This window comes from Tamandua tetradactyla, chromosome 8 (assembly GCF_023851605.1).
Source record: "Tamandua tetradactyla isolate mTamTet1 chromosome 8, mTamTet1.pri, whole genome shotgun sequence".
Classification (NCBI taxonomy): Eukaryota; Metazoa; Chordata; class Mammalia; order Pilosa; family Myrmecophagidae; genus Tamandua; species Tamandua tetradactyla.
This window is the reverse complement of record NC_135334.1, coordinates 86,744,787-86,769,440: the sequence shown is the minus strand read 5'-3', so window position 1 is coordinate 86,769,440 and position 24,654 is coordinate 86,744,787. Positions and strand designations below refer to the sequence as shown.

At 37.7% G+C, this 24,654-nt stretch overlaps 1 pseudogene; it reads right to left on the bottom strand.

Annotated features, from left to right (window-relative positions):
• Nucleotides 1-518: 518 nt before the first annotated feature.
• Nucleotides 519-1,230, bottom strand: LOC143645233 (MOB-like protein phocein pseudogene; annotated as a pseudogene).
• Between the last annotated feature and the right edge of the window lie 23,424 nt (nt 1,231-24,654).

Here is a 24,654-nt window from a genome sequence, read left to right as displayed (position 1 = left end):
TACTAATATTTGCATTTATATTTGGATATATAAATAATTATGTATGCATGCCAAAACTATAAATAGAATTTTGAAATACTTTTATTCCATTTTTGAAAAGTTAACAGTTAAGGTTGAACTATGTAATATGAAATTTTCTGGAAATATTAAGTCAGGTATATAAACTAAAGGAAGCCTACTATTTCTTTAACAAATGGCTTGTGTGAAACGTCAAACTCACTCATCTCTTTATAGATGGATTTATTTGATGAGGATTGTGATTCAATGATTGTTTAGCAGCAATTTTACCAAACTGTATATTCTTTTATTAACAAATATTATAAACAGATAATACTAATCTTATTTTAAGACCATAAGTGCCACACCAGTGAATATATAGCACATGAATAACTTAAAAATTATTTTGTAGGCTATACACAGCATACAAAAACCTATACTAAGCAAAAAAACTATAATATGAATATATGATTGATGTGTCTAAATGAAATATATAGTACACATTAATATAAATTATGTGTTCAGTACATTTTTCTCTGTTTTCTTTCATGCTTCATTTTCTCCAGAACTGAATTCTCTACTTCCTCTTCTAGAATTGGTGCAATCAGGCTATCCTTGATTATATTATAAATTATATTTCATCAAATTATATTTCATCCCAGATTCGGTAAACAATGAGACAAAAATGTTTCATTTACACATTCATCAAATATCAGCCAGTGATGAAAATAAGCATGTAAAAATATTCTGTAAATCCTATGACATACTGATCCTAGTTTTACTACAGATGATTCCTTTATGCTAATTCTGCTGGGAAAATATTTATTGCTTTTCAGAAGTCATGAGCACCATCAAGTGTGTGCCTGTGTAGTCTATGGCAGGACACTGTTTTGGAGTTTTATGAGCTGCACAAAGGAAAATCCACTGTTCAGTTGCTGTCACCTCGTACCTATATTTGGATGGCACTCACTGAAGTTTGACAAGTCCATTTAGCTCAAGACAGAACTACCGTAAATGTTCATGCTTCTAGACACCTTTCTATTGTCCTTCAGGTGGTTTAAGAATTTTGTCAATATTGACACAATCTGCCATTATGTGCTGTTGAACAAACTGCTGAACAGCTAGTGTACTGTCGATTTCATCATAAGATTCATCATGCCAAGTATAGAAATCCTGTGCCTTGGTGCCTGGCCTGTTCCCCCTCAGCACTGTCATCACCTCTGCCATGACCATCATGTCATAGTCTGGGCTGGAGTTAGTACTTGGATTTGGCGGGCAGCTGCCAGCCAGTAGGCTGACTTTTATGCACCCTCCTGCCAGGCCTCACAATTTTTTTTTGCCTGAATTGTAGGGAGAATTAATTTAACTTGGTAGTTTTCATATGAAAAATAATTTTTTTAATTGCCACAGAGAGGAGGGAGGGAAAGAGAGTGGACCCATTCAAGTGACCATGGTTTATATAATACTATAGAACTATAATGAGCAAGGGAGGAGAGGAGTCCTCCTTTTAGTGCAGTCAGAATGTATGTACTTGTAGAATTTCAGAACTTCTTTTAAAAGAATATATATTTTAAATACTTTAAGCTATCAAAGTAGCTTAGAATGAAGAACATTTCCTTTGAGAAAAAGCTTTAGTGATATAATAATCTTAATTAAATAGTCTTTCATATTCAGAAGAGAACAAAAATTATAAATGTACATACAACTTACAGCCACACATTCTTTTTAATAATATTAATATATCTCTAGAGAGAATAGTAGAACTTCTTCCTAATTAGGTAGTATTTTAATAAACAGAATGAAATCTTGTGTTAGCTTGAATACCATTTTCAAGAATTAAATAACAGTCGTAATCTCAGATAAAGGTTTTTGCGTTCTTCCATGGAAATTATTGGTGCTGGTCAAAAACTGATTTTAGGATGAAGAAAACAATGAATATTCTGGTTCAGTGAAGACAATTTAAATTCCCTAAGATTTTGTGAGGCATGTATACATATATTATGGCTAATGATACTTATGCCAAGATAGCTCTTTTATGGTAAAAATTAGAATAGCTTAAACATTGCAAAAGTCCTGTTTTTTCAGTTGATGTATCTTTTCAATAAAATAAGTCAAATTGATTTAGATTTTCAGATGCAGCTTTCATTTACCTGTAAGGCTATGGTATAGAGCAGTTGAATGAGCATTGGTGCTGGAAGTAGAAAGACCAGAGTTAAAACACTGGTTCTATGGTTAAAGAAAAAAGAGGGAGAGCAAGAGTATGTAAGGTTAAAAATGATAGAGATCAAAAGATTTGTAAGGAGAACCCCATGTATATGTATGGCAATCCGTTTGAAAACGCATAAAATGATTGATTTCCAATAAAATAAAAATTCTTCAAAGGGAGCAAGCTAAAGTGGAAAATGTGACTGTATCAATTGTAGGCAATTAATTGGAAAGGCAATTTAAAAACCATATTGAAGAAGACACCCGGACAAGAGAGATTCAGTTGAATTTTATCTAATTTTTAAAGAATATGACATTTCAAATGTTTTATAAACTATTCTAGGTCATAGATAATGATCACATATGAATATTGATGCAAAATTTCTAAATAAAATATTAACAAATGAATTCTAGCAATTTACCTAATGAATTGTAAAACAAGCACAGTTTATTCCAAGAATGTAAATATAGTTCAATACTAGGAAATCTATCAACATAGTCCATTAATCAACAAAGTAAAGGAGGAAAAACAAGTCAGTGAAAAGATATTTGATTAAATTCAGCAACTATTCCTAATAAAAACTCAATAAAATGAAGATTACCAAAAATCAACAGCAAATAGTATCCTAAAAGGTAAAGCAGTGAAGCCATTTCACTTAAAATCAAGAATTAGACAGAAATGCCTACTCTTGTCATTATTGTTTAACATTGTCTTGTGTTCTTACAAATAAATAAATAAATTAATTAAATAATTGGTTAAGAACCAAGAATGGGTTTCCTTTGGAAAAAGAGCACCTAGAATCCAGTTTGTGCAGCTTTATAGCTTATTCCTATTTATAAATTTCATTTATAGTTGTTCTTTTAAATAAATAATGTAGGCCTGTGACTTAAAAATAATAAAGGAAACTTCAGAAGGTGCAAGAGGGTTGTCTCATTTTTTTAATTTAAAAAGTACTGTACAACATCAAGTAATTAAAATTTTATTTGCATGGGAATTGATCACTATATCAATAGAAAAGAATAAAGACTCCAGAAATAGATCCTGAAAAATGGATCTCATATTTTACAAGATTGGCATTCAGTTCAGTGGGAAAAGGATACATTCTATAATAAATGGTCCTGGTACAATCGACTATCTATTTGAAAGGAAAACTTGGGCCCCTATCTTACTTATATTTAAAAATAAAGATGGATTAAAAAACTAAAGATAAACAATAATATATTGCAAAAAAATCTGGGAGACTACAGTCCTAGATTTTCTAAGAATGAGGGTGATGAGGGGATGTTCTTTTTAACCATATGGTTAAATGTTAATGATATTTGACTATATAAAAATTTGCATGTAACGAACAATCTATTTGGAAATAAATATTTGCAATGCAGGTGACAGGGAAAGATTTGTAATGAAAATTCCCCAGGAACTTTTACAAATGGCAACAAAAGACGAACTATCCAATAAAAATGACTAAATCATAGGAATTGGCATTTTGTTGAAGAGCAAATCTAGTTGTCAGCAAACAAATGAAACAATACTCAAATTCATTAGACTTTAGAGAGATGCATATTAAATTAGCAATGAGAGTAACCATTACTGTGTCAGCAGTAATGAGGACCGCTGGTGAGATGTAGGGAAAAGGTATTTGCACACTTCTCAAAGGATGTGTGCATTATTTCCATTCTTTTGGAAAATAATCTGGCATCTTTTTGTTTAATAACATAGTCCCAAATTAAAAAATATAACTTTCCTTCAACCCAGTCTTTCTTTTGTACAGCTGGACACATAAGAATGGAAAGGCATTCGATTTGAAGGAATTTTTATATTTCCCAGTAAGAATAACAAGATGCTGTAAAACATATATAATGTGATTCAATTTTATAAAACAAATGATGAAAAGCTTCCTCTTATGAATATGAATATATGAGATTATATAAATATGGAGAAATATATGGACGAAATATGCTAGGTTATTGACATGGGTTTTCTGTGGTATTGGGAGGGGAATAGAATGTTTTGAACCATTTTCCAAAAATATTCATGTAAGTGACTTCTGGCTTTTCCTATTTAAAGTTCTATTTTACCAAAATCGTTTTTTATCAACATCAATTCTCTTCACATACTTTTTTTTTTTTGACAAGGAATCAACTAATTGGCATTTTTAAAATATCTAGTTTGACAGATGATAATTTTTGCTATTGGGAATTTTTGTTTTGGCCTTTATTTTAAGCAAGTCCAATTGCCCTGGGTCCAACTGTCAGATCAAAACTTTGTGAAGAAGTTTGTATTCTTTTACCAAAATTTTTAAAATTTTTTTGCTTCTTTCAAAATTATCAGAAAGATGATTCTTTTTGCCATTTTTTTGTCAATAAACTTTTCACTTTTTGTAGTTTTTGCTACAGCTGGTTTTACTTTGTAGAAATTATGCCTGCAAGTAATATTTATAGATAACATTTATTATGAATTGGATGAGTTAATTTATATTTCTTGGTACAGAGAACAAAGCAAACAAGTAGAGCAAAAGTGTAAGATTTTCTTTCTTTCTTTTTCTTTTTTTTGTGTGGGCAGGCACGGGGAATTGAACCCGGGTCTCCAGCATGGCAGGCAAGAACTCTGCCTGCTCAGCCACCATGGCCTGCATAATGGGGTGAAAATATCTTTGAGGTAAAAAAATTATGGTCAAATGTTTTCCTTTGTACCTGGCATAGACTAAGTGCTTGGCAATTATTTACAACGACTACTACTATCACTACTATTTGAAGGTGTAAAGCATTTCTTTTTTCATTTGTTCTATTCCAGCAATCCTACTCTGTGCAAGGCTGTAGGGGTTCCTGGGGTCAACCCCAGGATCAGATAAACCAGGGATACCCCAGGTCCAGATCTGAAGAAAGGAAATGAAGAGATGTGTAATGGGGGATGAATTTGCCTTGCCTTCTAGCCTCTGGAATCATGAGCCAATAAATTCCTGTTGCTAAACCAATCCCATTGTTTGGTATTAGTTTTAGCAACCAGGAAGCTAAAACAGTTTTTGCTACTGGAAAGAGGGGAGCTGTTATTGCAAATACCTAAAAATGTGAAAAAAGCTTTGGAATTAGGGGTTGGATAGAGGCTGGAAGAATTGTGAGGGCTCAAAAATGAGTGAGAGTTGTAGAGAAAGTTTGTATATCTTAGAGAATCATATCCTTGTGAACAAAATGTTAATAGAAATATGGATGTTAAAGGTACTTCTGGTACTTCTGGTGAGGACTTCAAAGGAAATAATGATATTAGTCATTATAAACTGGTAGAGAACTTGGTGATACCGAGTTCTGATGTTGGATGGATGGGAGAACTTGAAAATGATGAACTTGGATATTTAGTTGAGATTTCCAAGCTAAGTGTAGAAGGTGCAGTTTGGTTTCTCCTTGCAGCTTCTAGTAAAATGAGAGGAAAGAGATAAATTTAGGATTGAACTGTTAAGTACAAGGAAACCAGAAATTAATAATTTGGAAAATTCTTGGCCTATCCAGAGAGCGTGCTCTGGGACTAAGGCCAGAAACAGCTCTATCAGGAACTTCTCTGAGCTTCTGGGAAGTGAATCTCCAGAAAAAAGGGTTCCTGTGAGGGTTTAATTGAATAACCCTTTGCTAAAGTAGGTGTGGCTGAACTAGATCCAGCCAGCCATTTCAGTAGAAGTCAGGATTGGAAATGCAGTTATCTGAGAAGGATCTATGTAAAGTTCTGTTGTCTGATGGTTTGGACCCACTTGAAATGCATGCAAAGCCAACAAGGTTTTTTCACAATTTGTATGAGCAGAGCCATTGCCAGTCTGGACTGAAAGGGACAGAGAAGGGATAAATTGAAGGAAGGATGACTTCCAGGGCAGAACCATAGAAACTAAGGTCTGGACTGAAAAGATCTACCAGGGTAAAGTGAGCAGGCCCACCCACGTGTATGGAAGGGATGGATTCATGGATGGCAGCAGGCCATCTGCCCTGGCATTTGGAGGGTGTGAGCCTTGTACTTCACAGTTTAGGGAACTGCCACCACCAGAATGCTCAGAGATGGTGGGGCCTGTGCCCTGGCATTTGTGGAGAGCCTGGCCACTAATCTAATGCTTGGAGAGGGTGAAGTCTATGCCCTATATTTGGGGAGAGCTTGGTTACTATGCAAGTGCTTGGAAGGGGTAGAATAGCTGGTTCATCAGGTCTGGAGGACAAAGAATCAAGGCACAGATGACTCTCAGACTAACTAGCAGAGTTTGCCCTTCTGGGTTTTGGACTTGTTTGGGACCCATGGACCCTATTTTCTGTCTGATTTCTCCCTTCTATAATAGGAATGTTCATCCTATGCCTGCACGACCATTGTATATTGGTAGCAGATAACTTGTCTTCTAGGTTTTACAGGTCCACAGATGGAGAGGAATTTTGCCCTAGGATGGACCACCATATCTAATTTTGATGAGGCTTTGAACTTTTCATTGATCTAAAATATTTGGCAAAAGGCTTTTGGGATGTTGTAATGGAATGAATGTATTTTGCACGGGGAACAACATGTCTTTTTGGGTGTCAGAGGGCGAACTGTGGTGACTTGGAGTTATGTACCCCAGAAAAGCAAGTTTTTAAATTTGATTTTGTCTTGTGGGTGGGAATCCATTGTAAATAGGACCTTTTGATGAAGCTACCTGTTTAGGTGTGGCTCAACTAAATCAGGATAGGCCTTAATCCTTTTACTGGAGACCTTTTAGAGAAAGCCACAATGAGAAGGCATAGGACATAGTAACTTACTCCAAACTTACTTCCAGAAGCTGGAAGTCAATGGAACGCAGAAGAGAAAGAAAAGATGCCACCTTGTGCATTGCCATGTGATGAAAAAGCCAAAGAACCCATAAAATTGCTGACAAGCCAGAAGATACTGACCCCCAGGTAGAAGCAAGCCTTTTAGCCTCTGATCCGATAAGTTCCTATTATTAAAACAATCCATTTTATGGTACTTTTTTTTTTCATGGGCAGGCACGGGAAATTGAACCTGGGTCTCTGGCATGGCAGGCGAGAACCCTGTCTGCTGAGCCACCATGGCCCGCCCTATGGTATTTGTTTTAGCAGGTGGAAAATGAAAGCAGCTGAATTTGTTTTATATTCCATGTATTTTCAGTTCCTCTTTAAATAGCAGGGTAGGATGTTGTCAGTCCAGCAGGTGGCAGCATGGGAATAGCAAATGGCTGTGTTAAAGCCAGGCATCCTCTCAACTCCTTCCACTTTATTTGCAGAATAATAACGATGAGCTTTGGAGGGAACAAAAATATTTGCTATTCATTTTTAGTAAAAAATTATTAAGCCTTAACTATGTGCCTAGCCACTGTGCTTTGCCTTTTCTCAACTATCATCTTGTTTCATCCTCACAACTTGTGATTTTCAGAAACTATTTCTCCCATTTTGCAAATGAAGAAAGTGAGTTTCAAAAACTAAAGGAATCTTCCAAAGGCTGCAGAGCTTTGGCTCTTTGGTTCTTTTATAAAAGGCGGAGCTTTGGCTCTTTGGCTCTTTTCATGGAATCACACTGGTCACTACTGGCCTTGTGATCATGTTATTATCTCAATTCTGTTCACATTTGCCTGATTAATGTTCTTAAGAAATGTGGACTGAATTCTGAAACCGAGAAAGCTGGGGACATTTACCCAAATACCCAGCAAGGTGGTTGTGCCCCAGAACTGGTCACTGGGGGAAGATGTATGCTATTATGGAGGAATACCATGTTTGTATCCTGAAGAGTGGACGTGGAAATTTGATGTTTCACCTTTTCATATAATGATTCCTGTGACAGAAACAGATTTCCTTATTTCTTATTGGTCACAGCCGTGGCATAGAAAATGAGTTATCTGAGAAGTTGAATGCTTCTTGTGCTGAATATGAGGCTGACCATCATCCCGGCTATAGGGTAATTAAGGCTGCAGGATGCTATTTCATATTGTTTCAGTTTGTGTTTGATTGAAGATGATTAGTATCATGGTTTTGTGCAAATGGTTTAAATCTGTTAAACCATTTTCCAAATAAACTAGGTTGACCAGCAAGTTAAGAACTTTTTCCAGTCAAGACAATGCTGGCCAGAGAGCAGATTAAGGATTATACCCCTCTTTCCATGTGACCTCTTCATTTAATCCTTCAAGGCCTCTATTTCCTCTTCTGTAAGAGAGGAGGTGCATTTGATGACACAAGAGGTCTTTCCTGCTCTGATTGTTGATGATTTTCTGGAGTCCCTGTGAACCAGCATGTGGCAGAACTAACCCCCTTTCCACGCAGAGGAGCTCCTGAGGAGTAGGTTAGATAAGCCCTTCCACTTCACAAGAATGAACCCACATTTCTGCTTAGTGAGGAACCAACTGAAAAAGATGCTGTTAAATGGCATTTATAGGGCATGGGCTTGGGGTGAGACTGGCCTGTTTCAAGTCCTGATTCTACCGGTTCCTAGATGTATATTCCTAGCTACGTTATTAAACTCTCTGAACCTCAATTTTCTTAGTAGGTCTCTGAAGATCTGCTGTGGGGCTAAAATCATGTCAGACTATAATGCATTTAGCACATTGGTAGGTGCAGAATATAGGGTAACTGTTTTCATTAGTCATTTTCACTCAAATTGCCACTCTATTGCCATGTTTCCCTCTTTGAATGGACCTTATAGAGCACAAATACAAGAACAAAGCTTTTTGTTGTGGCATTGTGTTCACTGCTTCAGCTGCTCCAAAGTGCTCAGACAGCCTTTGGGATGATATAAAAATAGCTAACACCTATTGATACTTTATATGAATTCCAGCATATAAATCCTCACAACTCTCTGAGCAAGATATTATTATTTCTCTGATTTTACACGTGAGGAAATCGGGGCCCAGAAATGTGAAGAAACTTACTCCAAGATGACACATCGATGAAGTTTTTAAGCCAGGATTTGTATTGACCCAGACATTGTGACCCTAGAGAGCTTGCCCTTAACCCTCACACTGAGCTCTCAACCACCCTGCAGAAAGGCTTGGCGATGACTGGGATGGAAAGAAGAATAAATCTGAATGGCCACCTAGCGTCAGAAGGACTCTTGGCAGCAGGGCAGAACTGAAAGCTCCATGACCTCCCAGCATCTTCCTTGCGATGTCACTGAAACATGTCGGGCACAAATTGGACCCACTACCAAGACATGACTGCACCTACTAAGAGGTCCTGTAGGCCAGAGCCCAGGGCTGTCGCTTTCATTTTTGGGCCTTGACCCTTCATCTTTCAGGCTGATAACAGCCGCTGATAATTTCTTGGGCTTCTGCCCAAGTAAGTGATGTAGAAAACTACTAAGGAGGGCAGGAATGACCCATGGTTCAGAGTCAGGCTCTGGTGTCCGACTGCCTGGGTATATTTCAATTCCTGGCTCTGCCAGTTACAGGCTGTGGAAACGGGAATTTATTTAACTTCCGTTGCCTAAGACCCTCGCCTATAAAATGGGAATAACAATAATACCGTACCTTACGGTTGTCATGTGAACATAATTAACATATATCCATGTCTTAGAACAATACCTGGTGAATGCTTAATAACTGTGGGCTGTTATTATAAAATGTTAGTGAGATGGGATGATGGTATTATAATGGTAACTGCCAAGGAGTACATTTCTTCAGGAAAAACAAAACTGTCTATAGTAATAAATTAATAAAATTTCCATCACTTAGCATTCATATTATAATAGAAATAGGTAGCTTGATATGTAGTACGTTATTTTAGGAATTTTGCAACATGGTAGAAAATGTTCCTAGAATACTGCATGCCATCAAGTCATTTTCACTCAAATCGCTACTCTATTGCCATGTTTCCCATTCTGAATGTACCTTATTTAGCACATATACAATTCATTTGTTGAATGAATGAATGAAATATGGGGGAGGCTAGTCATGAGGTCTCCTGATTCCTGGCACTATGGAGAGAGGGAAGCATAGGCTGGCCGAGGGATGCCTGGGAAATTATGATAAAACTGGGAGTAATCAATTGCCCAAATCCCCAATTCTAGGGGATGTGGTGAATCTTGGTCCAGTGTAACACAGAAGATAACAGAAGTGAGAGGGCAGTGGATCTCAAGAATATGGTGGTGGTGGTGGTGATGCTGAGGCTAAGGCTGCTGCTGTACTACAGGAAACAGAGCTGGTATGAAGGACTGGAAGGAGTGAGGCAAGGGCTCCAATCCAAGTGGGAAACTAGAGGGAAAATCAAGATTCAGGACAGAAACCTGTCGGACAGAAAGATTGTTCTGTGAATTAGAGATGGCCTCCGTGCTCATTTAGGGAGACACCATCACCCACATGATCGCTAAAGACAAGCCCAGGACATCAGCAGAACTGTAGATCACCACGTAAGCATAAGCCTCCTGCCTCCTGTGCATTGAAGGCAGATCTTCCTTCATTACTGGGAGGTGGGAGGGGTTGGGAACCCAGGGCTGAGAGAGGCTGGTAGGGACTAGACTCCAACTTACATATTTCAAGACAGGAGTTTTTTGACCGAGTCCGATAAGAATGGGCACTACAATTCTCAACACAGAAGAGCTCTGCACTTGCCGAGAGAACCTCCTGCCTCCTGGCCCCTTTAAAGAGAAGTCAATTGACCACTTTCTTAAAACATTAGAAAAATTTATATTATATGTGTCATGAAGATGTGTAAATTGTTGCAATCTCTATAAGGGGAAATTTGCAATATTATTGTTAGGGATTTAATCATGTTCCCCACAAAAGATGTCTTTTCATGTCTTAATCTGTATACCTAGGGGTGTGAACCTATCTGTAAATAGCACCTTTGAAGATGCTATTATTAGTTAAGGTGTGGACTTGTTGATCTTCTAGGATCCTATTTTGATGAGGTAACATTGAACAAGGAGCCCTTAAAAGCAAAGGAAATTTGGATGCAGTTATTAGAAGCCAGATGTCAATAGAAGCCAGAAGTCAATGGAAATCAGAGCAGCAGACACAGGAAAGAGAGAGATCACATGTGATGGAGTATTGCCAGAATGCCAAAGACTCTAGGAGAAAGCAAGTTCTGCCAACACATTAATGTTGAACTTCTAGTCTCCAAAACTGAGAGATAATAAATTCCTGTTGTGTAAACCAACTGACTTTGTGCTATTTGTCATAGCAACTAAGACAATTATAAAAATCTAAAGGATGTCAATCACGGTGTTCTTTGTGGCAATGAAAGAGTGGAAATGACCTAAAGGCCATCAACAAGGGACTGGTTAGATACCAGCATACCTCATTTTTTTGCACTTATCAGATATTGCATTTTTTTACAAGTTGAAGGTTTGTGCCTTAGAGCAAGTCTACTGACATCATTTTTCCAACAACACGTACTCACTTTATGTCTCTGTGTCAAGTTTAATTAAGGAATGTATATTGTTTTTTTTTTAGACATAATGCTTTTCTTGCACACTTAGTAGACTACAGTATAGTGCAAATATAACTTTTATAAGCATGGGGAAACCAAAAAATTTGTGACGTGCTTTTATTGCAATATTTGCTTTATTGTAATGATCTGAAACTGAACCTGCAATATCTTTGGGGTATGCCTGTAAATAATTGTGCCTCTGTACTATGGAATACTATGCATTAATAAAAGATGATGAAGTAAATACATATGCACTGGCATGGAAAGGTGACCACATTATTTTAAATGACATAAGCGTGTTTCAGAAGAGGGAATCAGTATTATACCATTTGTGTAAACAAATGTAATGTAATATATATGTTGGAGTAGTGCAAGGAACATATTTGAAAGGCCACAAACCAAACCAACAGTGGCTAATTCCAGAAAGAATTGATGGGAAATGGGAGGGAAAGAGAACAGTGAATTCACTTTACACCTAATCTTAATAGATTTCTATACCGTTTGCTTTTGTATTGTTTTGTTTTACAATGGGCATTTGTTACATTTATTTTAAAAACAATGTAAAATACCTCAAAACAAAAGTTTTTTACAATGGCATTTGGGGTTTTACATTTTCTTGGTTGTTTCAGATTTGGAGCAAGTTGTTTGCTTTGACAAAATCATGTTATGGTGTTTTCTAAAAACTCCAGAAGCCTGCTGAGAGTTTGGCAGTGTAGCTGTAGTTCATTAGGAGGGCGAAGGGGGTAGTCTTAGCTCTCCCTAGCAAGGAGTGAGCCTTCTTAAGTATTCTACTCTCTGGGGTTTGAAGGCCGCTCATTTGGCACCACACAAACCACCAAAAGGGCATTGAACTGGAAACCATTCAGAATTTGTTGAGCAGTGGGCATTATACTTAGCACCGTGTAGGACCTCTCCCTGGGCACAGCTTAGAGCACTTCGTGGAAAATTGGCATGAGCATGGTCTAGAATTCCTGATCTGATATTATGTTTGGGATGGCTGAGGTTACCTCACTGGGCATTGTCCAGGCTGAAGCATGTTATACCTCACTGGGATCAGGGTGGTCATTGAATAGAGCACTTGACTGCATACTGCATCAGGCTCTGGGTGGATTCTGTGTGGGCCATGGCATTGGATATACCATGGAACTCTTCATTGAACCCTTCAAGAATGTGATTTTCAGCACCATGCAAAAGTTAGTGCTGGTTCCCAGGAAGGACACCATTCTGGGCCCTTCCATGACTCCAAAGTAGGTCAAATGTGTAACTGAAGCATTTGATTCTTGCACTTAAAGCTCACTCAGTGGACTCTACTAGGAACAGAGTCTATGCTCTGGAGGAAACTGAGCAACATGCCTACAAGAGCAGCTATGTCCTTTCCCCCAGGGCTCCCTGAACTGAGGGCAGGAACAAGGTTTGCAGATTGGAGGCTGGGGAGGTGGAAGGGTGGAGGGGTGCAGTAGAGACCATTCACACATGCAACCCTCCTTCTTGTAGCCAGAAAGGCTGTATTGTTTGAAAGCCTGCATTTGCTTTGCAAAAGGGCAAATAAATAGAAGCCACTGTCAATAGTAGAAATACTTCCAAGAACAGTGTGAAGTGAAGGAAAACATTTTCAAAAGGGTGTGAAGGAAAAAGAAGCTCTGAAATGGTCTGTGGCTAGACTGGCTACTGCTTGAGGGCAGACTCTTGCCTGAAGCTATGTCCTAAGGTTTAGATGTCTTCATTTTCATGGGCTGCCTTAGTACCTATACATTTTCCACATAAAAGGCGGTAAAGTCAAACTCAATATCTCTAAGTGACCCCTCAGATTCTTCATGAGAATTGCTGCACCCTCAATGCCAAGAACAAGGCCCAGATGAGATGCTGGGGGGCTGGCTGGGAACCTTCAGTAGCTAAGATATAGTCCCATATATTTCAGGTTTACAGAGATTCAGAGTTCTTTCTTAGCACCCAAGAAATGGGCAAATTTCATGGACCTGAGGAGTCACTTGAGGATGATCATACAGCACATTGTGTTTTCTGAATTTAAGGCACTTAATTGCGGAAGGCCTTCACCCTCCTAGAGGTGCTCCCAGGGGTATTTTGGGCCATCTGAGACAACTTCCTTTATTGTAATTAAGACACACAGATGCCTACTTCTGGAAATTCTCATACTGAAGTAAAGACAGAGACTCACATCCTTCGCTTGAGTCAAGAAGAAAATGCTGATTCATTGCGGTGCTCCCTTTGGCTCTGTCTTCTCACTTTTCCCTAAATATGCTAAGGTTGTTTCCATTTCACTGGTTTCAGCAACTCAAAGCCTCTTTCTTAATGACTTTTTAAGAAATTGAGGTAAAATTCTCATCACATAAAGTTAACCATTTAACCATTTTAACAATTCAGTGGCATTTAGTAACTCCCTATGTTATACAGCTATCACCTCTTTCTATCCCTTTCCAACAACCCAAAAGGAAGCCCCATAACCATTAGCAGTCACTCACAATTTCTCCCTTCCCCTAGCCCTTGACAGCCACTAACCTATTTTCTGTTTCTATGGATGTGCCTATTCTGGATGTTTCATATCAGTGGACTCATACAATCTGTAACTTTTTGTGTCTGGCTTCTTTTGAGGTTCATCCATGTTGTCCTGATAGGTTTTAAGAGACTCTGTGTGGTCTGATGAAAAGGATATAGTTTTGGAGTCCAATAGATCTGGGTAGTCCTGGGTCAGCCACTAAATAACTATGTGTCCTGAGAAAGTTATTTACTCTTTTTGAGCTTCAGTCTCCATTCATGAAGTGAAAATAATAACCCCTACCTCATATATAATTGTGAGAATTAACAGATCATATATGTAAAACCAGTTGTCCTGATATCTGGCACATAGCAGGCACTCCCTAAATGTTAGAGAGGGAAAAATTAAGTTAAATGTGAGGCATAGTAGGCATTCAGCAAATTCTTTGCCTTTAGTCATCTTTCATGCATCTTCTTCTGTGAGCACCTCACTACACCATGGAGACTCTTTTTCTCTGAATTCCCACAAACTCCCTTTCCTTATCTGAATAATTTACCTTGCACTGAGCACACACTACCTTGTCCATTTGTCAAGTAGGTTATGCGTGTATCTTATCTTCCCATTTAGACTGCAGAGTTTCTTGAGGTCAGAGGCTGTTCTCTCTTCCAGAAACCAAGAGTTGGGGGTCATATGCTGCAGATTTTTCAGGACGGTCCCACTTTATAATACTCTGTTATGTAGGCTCCACAAGCCAATGGGATTTATGTAGTCTCCATAAACCACAGAAAATCCAATAGTGTGGCACCCAAGCCACCTCTCCCAGACTGCTGTAGTATGCAGAAGTGGCACAAACTCCTTATTCAGGCTTGGATTGGGAAATATGCTTTTCAATGTTTGATGATGGTGTCAGTTGCCCAGCAATGCCACATCTACCCCCCCATCCTCCCACATATAGAAATGAACTGGACAGCAGGCAGCCTTCATCCTAATTATCTGGCCATAATTGAAAGACCAAAGTTGGCATTCTAAGGAAAGTGCTTCTTTAAAGGCACTTGTTGCAAAAGCTAAAGTCCAAATTAAAATTGATTCACATTCTCATAGAGGTAGATTCTGAAACGGTGTGTGCTACCAGAGAATCAGGTCAGATGTGGGCAAAGAAAATGTCTTCCGGTGTTTCAGCAAAACTGACATGTACCTAAATTTATATGTTGGGTTTTTATTACAAATAAAATCTAATAATGCTCAAAGCATTCATATAATGTTGTTGACCCTGTCCTTTTTTATGGGAAGTTGGTACTTAGAGATACTTAGAGGAGGAATAAAAACAGAAACTAAGAGTCGGAAACATTTATGAACATGACATATTTCTAGAGAATTTGTTCTTAACTTTTTTTTTTTTTGAGTCACAGAGCCCCTTGAGGATCTGATAAAAGCTACAGACCTCTCTCTGCCGGAAAGGTGCACATATGCCCAGATGCACAAAATCCTGCATATAATTTTTGGGGCATTTTCAGAATCCCCAAATTAAAACTTCTGCTATGAAAGCCACTTTTCTGCAGGTGTCCTACTAAGCGCTGAGTTCACAAAGAAGAATAAAATGTGGTTTCTGCCTTGCAGGGGCTTGTTGAGGCTATCAAACATATACCAAGACAATGAAACCCCTTACCTAGTCAGTTGCTGAAATCTATTGATTCTTCTTGTATCAATCTCTCCTTTTGTTTCTGTTTGCCATTACCCTGTTTCTTCTCTCATTTCCTGGCCAATAGCATAGCTTCCAGGCTGGGGGTTTATCATTAGTTTATCCATTCTCCACACTGATGCACAAAGTTCCTTCTAACTCTCATTCATCTGAGAAAGGATTGGATTACTCTCCCCTTCAGAAACCTGCTGTGGTGGTTATCCATCTCCTACGGAATAAAGACCAAACTACTTACCACAGTGCTCAAAGCCCAGTTTTGGGATTTCGTTATTCATTTTTAGCCCCATGTCCTACCTGGCCCTGCATGAACCCTGCTATTTAATCATACTGGATCCCTCTTTATTCCCTAAATAGAACTTGCGTTTTCAAGCTTCTCTCTCTGGCTCGTTCTGCATTCTATCCTGGAATGCCATTCCCTTATTATCCACTATTAAAATCCTTCTTATCCCCAAAGTTCCAGGTCAAATATCTCCTCGTGAAACTCTCCCTGGTTCAAGTCAGAATTAATGACTTTTTTAAAAAACTTAAATAGCTCTTAGTCTATCCTGCTTTGTTGGTGTGTTATTGCCCATGACTAATTGCTCTAAAAGACCGTGCTTTTTTGAGCAGAGGTGGCATCAAATTTATCTCTGGGCTTTGGAGCCTATACCAGAGGGGTGGCCCATTACAGATAGAATTTGTACGTTTTTCTCTCTTCTTCAGTGGGAGAGAGGTAGAAAGCCATGTCTAACTCCCTGAGGTATCCCGCAGAAGGGTAGATGTGGAATCTTTTAAGGGTCTCCCTTAGAAAGGCAAAGCCCCTTAGAATCACTAAAGATAGTTTTGGTTAAAAGAAGAGATGCTGTATGATCAAGGAGAAAGGGTATAACAAAATCCTTTTTGTGAGAATTTATGATGCAAGTTGCTTAGCTCTTCTTTTTCTGGGGGGGGGTGTACATTATTAACACTTATTACAACTAGTTGGTGATATAATAAGACAATGATCGTGTCGTCTGAATATTGGTTATGATTACAAGGTTTAATCCAGCCCGACGTATACAAGTGAAAGTGTAAATAAACCCTGAAGACATGTTTAAATGCATATGAGTACATATAAAAGTCATGTTGAATCAGTTATACAGATTTTAAATATATAGGGCCTGCTTATGCCATTTTATTTCATTCACCTCTCACTTTTCTATGAAAGGTATCTTTTAATTTTTTTTTAACTTTTTAAATTTTATAGTATAACATATATACAAAGCAAAGAAATAAAAAAGCAATAGTTTTCAAAGCACTCATCAACGAGTGGTTACAGGACAGATCCCAGAGTTTGTCATGGGCTACCATACGATCCTCTCATATTTCTCCTTCTAGCTACTTCAGAATATAGGAAGCTAGAGAGCTTAAATATTTTTTTATCATCATAATCGACTTTTTTCCTTCTTTTTTTTGTGAAAAATAACATATACACAAAAAAGCTATAAATTTCAAAGCACAGCACCACAATTAGTTGTAGAACATATTTCAGACTTTGACATGGATTACAATTCCACAATTTTAGGTTTTTACTTCTATCTGCTCTAAAATACTGGAGACTAAAAGAGGTATCAATGTAACAATTCAGCATTCATATTCATTTATTAAATCCTATCTTCACTGAATAACTCCACCATCACATTTGATCTTTCCATATCTCTCTATAGGGTTGTTTGGGCCATGGCAATTATTTTTGATAGTGGAAGGGTCTGTCACTAATATGGGGTAGGGAGATGGAGCTATCTGATGTTCTGGTGGGCTGAACATCTTAATGGGCTGGTTTCAAGACTTATCTGGACCAGGGACCCATCTGGAGGTTGTAGGTTTCTGGAAAGTTACTCTAGTGCATGGAACCCTTGTGGAATTTTATATATTGCCCTAGGTGTTCTTTAAGATTGGCTGGAATGGTCCTGATCGGGGGTTGGCAGGTTATGATAGGTAGCAAGGTCTACCTAACCCGAAGCTTGCATAAGAGCAACCTCAAGAGTAGCCTCTTGACTCTATTTGAACTCTCTCTGCCACTGATACTTTATTAATTATATTTCTTTTCCCCCTTTTGGTCAGGATGAAATGGTTGACCCCACAGTGCCAGGTTTGGATTCATCCCTGGGAGTCATCTCCCACATTGCCAGGGAGACTTTCATCCCTGGATGTCATGTCCCACGTCGGGGGGAGGGCAATGGTTTCACTTGCAGAGTTGAGCTTAGAGAGACTGAGGCCACATCTGAACAACAACAGAGGTCCTCCAGAAGTAACTCTTAGGCATGCCTATAGGTAGTCTAAGCTTCTCTGCTGCCTACATAAGCTTCACAAGAGTAAGCCTCATGATCGAGGGCATAGCCTATTGATTTGGGTGTCCCTAAAGTTTGACACAGTATCAGGAGATTCCCTGATGGTATGATTTGATAGTTTCATTTTCTTTCTCCCCTCCTTCAGGGGATTTTGCCAATACTTTTCGATTATTTTCTTAATGTACTCTAGGATATTTTCAGGTATTACAATAATCTATACAGGATTAAAGGACCTCTTTCTTATTCTGGGCTCCTTGTGTTTCAGTTGTTCAAATGAGCTATATAGATAGGTTGAATTAGATTATGCACTACAGAAAATTTCAGTTCCAGATCAAATAAATCTTTCTTCCTTTGGTCTCAAAGAGTATGTGTGGTTCTGAAATATAGACACTGTCTTCCTTACCCCTATGCTCTGAACCCCAACCTGTTCGACTTCGTTCTTATCTCTAAATATCAGGTTATATATATAAAACAGCCTCTCAAAATCCAGAAATAACAATCTCCACTCTGGACTTAATGTGTCTGCTCTAAAAGTTTACAATCTAGGCCCTTGTTCTCTTACAAGCATTTTCTAAAGGTGACCATATCATTGTTCTTTTGTTTCTGGCTTATTTTGTCTCACCAAATATCCCACATGTTCATTTACAGCATTGCATGCCTCACAGCTTTCTGTAGCAGCACAACGTTTGTTCATAAGTATACACCATCGTTCGCCAATCTACTTCTCTGTCAGTGCAGCCTTCAGCCATCTGCATTCATTGGTCATCATGTAGAAGATTCAAAGTCCACAGACCATTGACATCTCAGTTTTAGATAATTTCATTGTTCCCAAGAGAAAGAAAGCCAATAAACACACCCTTGCCAAATAAGATATCTAAACCTTCTCTTAACTCTTATCCCTCTCCCCATTATTTACCTCTGCTGTTGCTGTGGTAGTGCTGATGGTTTCCTTTTGAACATAGCTCATAGCATGCAATGGAAGTTTTCCCCCATACTCTGGACTTAAACACTCTTTATACAAGAATCATATCTTTGAAGTAAGTCTTATGAGAACTTATTCATATTTCTAATGTGAATCAGTAAGACATGTAGGTCTATACAACCCCTTTCAATCTTGTTCATCTTCAATATGGTAATATTACTTCTAGACCCACTAGAGAATCACCTTCGCTCCTATCTATTCCCTTACATTGGAGTTCAACCTCATTAGCTAACAGTTCACCCATCTCTAGCTTCTATGTATCTCTAAGTCCCCTATCATCTGCATTATAAGTCTCTGATTATACCTTTATGCTGGTCATAAAAGTGAAATCATACAGTATCCATCCTTTTGTGTCTGGCTAAATTTTGCCCAGCATTATGTCCTTAAGGCTCATCCATCTTGTAATGTGCTTCAGGATGTCATTTTGTCTTACTGCTACATAATATTCCATCGTGTTTCTATACCACATTTTGTTGATCCACTTGTCTGCTGATGGGTATTTGTTTGTTTCCATTTTTTGGTGATTGTGAGTAATGCTGCTATGGATATCAGTGTGCAAATGTCTGTTTGTGTCATTGCTTTCAGCTCTTCTGGGCATATACCAAGTAGTGCTATTGCTGGGTCATAGGGCAACTCAATATTTAGTTTTCTAAGAAACTGCCAAACAGTCTTCCATTGTGACTGCACCATTCTACATTCCCACCAGCAGTGCATAAGTGTCCTGATTTCTCTATATCCTCTCTGTCATGGTTAGGGACAGGTGTCAACTTGGCCAAGTTGTGGTACCTGTTCATCTGATTGGGCAAGCGCTGGCCTGTCTGTTGCAATGAGGACATTTCATAGGATTAGGTCATGATCACGTTAGCTACATCCACAGCTGATTCCATTTGTAATCAGCCAAAGGGGAGTGTCTTCTGCAATTAGTGATGCTAAATCCAATCATGGGAAGCCTTTTAAGGAGGACTCAGAGGAGACAGATTCCATTCCTGCTTTGGCTGGTGAGCCTCTCCTGTGGAGTTCATCCAGGCCATCCATTGGAGTCATCGGCTTCGCAGCCTGCCCTGTGGATTTTGGACTCTGCGTTCCTGCGGTCACGTGAGACACTTTCGCGAATTTTGTGTTTGCAAGTGTTCCCTGTTGATTCTGTTTCTCTAGAGAACCCTAACTAATATACTCTCCAACATTTATAGTTTCCTATTTGTTTACTAGCAGCCATTCTTATGGGTGTGAGGTGGTATCTCATTGTAGTATTGATCTGCATTTCCCTTATAGCCAATGAAAATGAGCATCTCTTCATGTGCTTTTGAGCCATCTGTATTTGCTCTTCAGAAAAATGCCTATTCATATCTTTAGCCCATTTTAGAATTGGGTTGTTTGCTCTTTTGTTGTTGAGTTGTATGATTTCTTTGTGTATACAGGAAATCAAACCTTTGTCCTATATGTGATTTCCAAATATTTTCTCCCATTGAGTTGACTGTCTCTTCACCTTTTTGTCAAAGTCTTTTGAGGTGCAGAAGCATTTGATTTTGAGGAGTTCCCATTTATCTATTTTTTCTTTTGTTGCTTGTGCTTTGGGTTTAAAGTTTAGGAAGTACCTCCTACTACTAGGTCTTGAAGATGTTTCCCTACATTTTCTTCTAAAAGCTTTATGGTGCTAGTTCTTATATTTAGGTGTTTGATCCACTTTGAGTTAATTTTTTCCTAGGGTGTGAGAGAGGGATCCTCTTTCATTCTATTGGCTATTGATATCCAGTTCTTCTATGCCCAATTATTGAAAAGACTATGTTGCCCAGTTCAGTGGATTTGGGGGTCTTGTCAAAAATCAGTTGACCATAGATTTAGGTCTATTTCTGCACTCTTGATTCAATTCCATTGGTCAGTACTTCTGTCTTTGTGCCAGTACCATGCTGTTTTGACCTCTGTGGCTGTATAATAGGTTTTAAAGTCAGGGAGTGTTAATCCTCCCACTTTGTTCTTTTTTTAGGATGCTTTTAACTATTCAGTTAAATAGTTATATGAATATAACTTTCCCTTCCAGATGAATTTGGTAGTTAGCTTTTCCATATCTTCAAAGTAGGTTGTTGGAATTTTGATTGGTACTGTGTTGAATCTGTAGATCAATTTTGGGAAAATTAACATCTTAACTATATTTAGCCTTCCTATCCATGAACAGGGAATATCTTTCCACCTATTTAGATCACCTTTGATTTCTTTTAGCAAAGTTATGTAGTTTTCTGTGTGCAAGTTCCTTACATCCCTAGTTAAGTTCATTCCTGAGTATGTGATTCTTTTAGTTGCTATTTTGAATGGATTTTTTTCCTTAACTGACTCCTCAGTTAGCTCATTGCTTGTTTATAGAAATGTTACTGATTTGTGCACATTAATTTTATATCCCACCACCTTGCCAAATTTGTTTATTAGCTCAATCCTGTAGATATCTCAGGATCTTCCAAGTATAGTATCATATCATCTGCAAATAATGAGAGTTTTACTTCTTCCTTTCCAAATGGGTGCCTTTTATATCTTTGTCCTGTCTGATTGCTCTAGCTAGAACTTCTGGCACAATATTGAATAATAGTGGTGACAATGGCATCCTTGTCTTGTACTTGATCTTAGGGGGAAAGCTTTCAGTCTCTCTCCATTGAGTATGATGCTGGTTATCAGTTTTTCATATATTCCCTTTATCATATTGAGGTAATTACCTTTGATTCCTATCTTTTGAAGTATTTTTTATTAGAAAAGATGCTGAATTTTGTCAAATGCTTTTTCAGCATCAACTGAGATGATCATGTGATTTTCCCCTTTTGATTTGTTAATGTGCTATATTACATTAATTAATTTTCTTGTGTTGGACCATCCTTGCATTCCTGGTATAAACCCCACATGGTCATGGTGTATAATTCTTTTACTGTGCTGTTGGATTTGATTTGCTAATATTTTATTGAGAACTTTGGCATCTATGTTCATTAGGGAGATTGGCCTGTAGTTTTCCTTTCTCATAGCATCTTTACATGGTTTTGGTAATAAAATGATATTAGCTTCATAAAGTGAGTTAGGTAGGGTTCTTTATTCCTCAATTTTTTGGAAAAAGTTTGAGCAGGATTGGTGTTAGTTCTTTATGGAATGTTTGATAAAATTGCCCTGTCAAGCCATCTGGCCCTGGGCTTTTCTTTGTAGGAAGATTTTTGATGATTGATTGAATCTCTTTACTTGTGATTGGTTTTTTTAGATCTTCTATTTCTTCCTGAGTCAGTGTAGTTTGTTTGTGTGTCTCCAGGATTTTGTCCATTTCATCTAAGTTGTCTTGTTTGTTGGCATGTAGTTGTTCATAGTATCCTCTTATGATTTCTTTTATTCAGGGTCTGTGGTAATGCACCCCTTCTCTTTTCTGATTTTGTTTATTTGCATTCTCTCTCTTTTTTTCTTTGTCAGTCTTGCTAGTGGTCCATCAATTTTATTGATTTTCTCAAAAAACCCAACTTTTGGTTTTATTGATTCTTTTTATTGTTCTTTTGTTCTTCCATTCATTTAACTTTGTTTTAATCTTTGTTATTTCTCTTCTTCTATTTGCTTTAGGATTAGTCTGCTGTTCTTTCTCAAGTTCCTCCAGGTGAGCTGTTAAGTCCTCAATTTTTGCTCTTTCTTGTTTTTTAATATAGGCATTTAGGGCAATAAATTTCCCTTCCAGCACAGCCTTTGATGCATCCCATAAGTTCTGAGAAGTCATAGTCTCATTTTCTTTCATCTCCAGATAGCTACTGATTTCTCTGGCAATTTCTCCTTTGACCCACTGGTTGTTTAAGAGTGTATTATTTAATCTCTGTATATTTGTGAATGTTCTCATTCTTTGGTGGTTATTGAGATCCAGCTTCATCCTATTGTGATTAGAGAAAATGCTTTGAATAATTTCAATATTTTTAAATGTATAAAGACCTGTTTTGTGCCCCAGCATATGATCTATCCTGGAGAATGTTCAATGAGCACTAGAGAAGTATGTATACCTTGTGCTTTGGGGTGCAATAACCTATATATATGCCTGTTAGGTCTAATTCATTTATCAAGATATTTAACTTCTCTATTTCCTTATTAATCTTCTGTTTTGTTGTTCTATTTATAGAGGAGAGTGGTGTATTGAGGCCTCCTGCTATTATTGTTGAAACATCTATAGCTCTCTTCAGTTTTGCTAATGTTTGTCTCATGTACTTTGAAGAAGTATGTATAACCTTGAGATTTTATGCTCCTTGATTGGGAGCATAAACATTTATGACTGTTATTTCTTCTTGGTTAATTGTCTCTTTTACTAATATATAGTGTCCTTCTTTGTCTCTTATGATGTCCTTACATTTAAAGTCTATTTTGACTGATAGTAGTATAGCTACTCCTGCCTTTTTTTGGTTATAACTTGCATGGCAAATCTTTTTCCATCCTTTCACTTTCAATCTATTTGTATCCTTGTGTCCAAGATGAGTCACTTGTAAGTAGTATATAGCTGGATTATGTTTCTTAATCCATTCTGTCAATCTGTATCTTTTAATTGGTAAATTTAGTCCATAACATTCAAGGTTATTACTGAAAATGTGTTTCTTGATTTCATCATCTTACCTTTTTTATTTTTTTGTCAGATCTATATATTTCTTTTCCTCTTTCTCTTTGTATTCTTTAAATTACCCTTAGTGGTACTCTCAATTCTGTACTCTTCTCCAGACGTCCTTCTCCTGTCTTTATTTTTTTTTCAGCTGACAGAACTCCTTTGAGTATTTCTTGGAGGGCTGGTCTTTTGTTGACAAATTCTTTCAGGACTTCTTTGTCTTTGAAAACTTTAATCTCTCCCTCAGTTTTGAAGAACAGTTTGACTGGGTACAGAATTCTTGGCTGGAACTCTTTCTGTTTCAGAATCTTGAATATATCATACCACTGCCTTCTCACCTCCAGGGAGCTAGGTATGTAGTCTGAACTCAGTCTTATTTGATTTCCCTTATAGGTAGTAGATTGTCTTTCTCTTGCCACTTTCAGGATTTCCTGCTTCTCTTCCACATTTGACAGACTGAATAGTATGTGCCTTAGAGACGGCCTATTAGGATTTATTCTGTTTAGAGTTCTTTGGGCTTCTTTGACTTGTATATTTATGTCCTTTATGAGGGTTGGGAAGTTTCCCCCATTATATCCTCAACTACTCTTCCTAGCCCTTTACTCCTTTTTTCTCCTTCTGAGACACCAATGATTCTCATATTTGTGCATGTTGTTTTGTCTATCATTTCCCTGAGTTCCCATTCCACTTTTTCCATCTTTTTTGCCATTTGCTGTTTTGAGTCTTCAAAGTCAATTATCCTGCCCTCTCTATCACTTATTCTTTCTTCTGTCTCTTCAAATCTGTTGTTGTGTGCCTCTAGTATGTTTTGTATTTGGTCAACAGAGTCTTTAATCTCTGTGATATCTGCTATTTTTCTATTTATTTTTTCAAATTCCTCTTTATGCTCTTCTATTGTCTTTTTGATCTCCTTTATGACATTTGCTATTCCACTTATTTTATTAAGTAGATTTGTATGATTAGTTGTTCCAATGTCTGTGTGTCTCCTCTGGTGTTTTAATTTGG